Genomic DNA, 424 nt, shown 5'->3' with positions numbered 1-424 from the left:
TGGATCCGCTGCCCAAAGAAGAGATGGCAGAGCTGCCATGCCCAAGAGGCAGAATGGGGCCTGTAGGGGCCAAAGGGGTGGAGTCACGACTCAGATAGACTAGGAGAATGGGGCCACCCAAATGCGAGGGAACAGGATTTCTGTTCCAGTGGACCTGGAAGGTGGAGCTGAAGCCCAAGGCCAAGGGGCCTCCACCCAGAATCCAAAGGGGGTGGCCAACACCCAGCATCTGGAGGGTAGGGCCATTGCCTAATGGTTTCAGAAAACAGAAGATGACTTCCAGGCAACATGGCACTATAGGCAAAAACACCACGCCGTCCCTCTGTAGCAAAGATCCAAGAAACTAAGCCAAAGAGAGAAAACGGCAATCCTGAAACCCTAACTATCAAATGAAGAGATAAAGAACTCAGCCAAGCACCAAATG

The sequence above is a fragment of the Trichechus manatus genome, unplaced genomic scaffold (assembly GCF_000243295.1).
Source record: "Trichechus manatus latirostris isolate Lorelei unplaced genomic scaffold, TriManLat1.0 scaffold00087, whole genome shotgun sequence".
Taxonomy (NCBI): domain Eukaryota; kingdom Metazoa; phylum Chordata; class Mammalia; order Sirenia; family Trichechidae; genus Trichechus; species Trichechus manatus.
Note: the sequence above shows the minus strand (reverse complement) of the source record.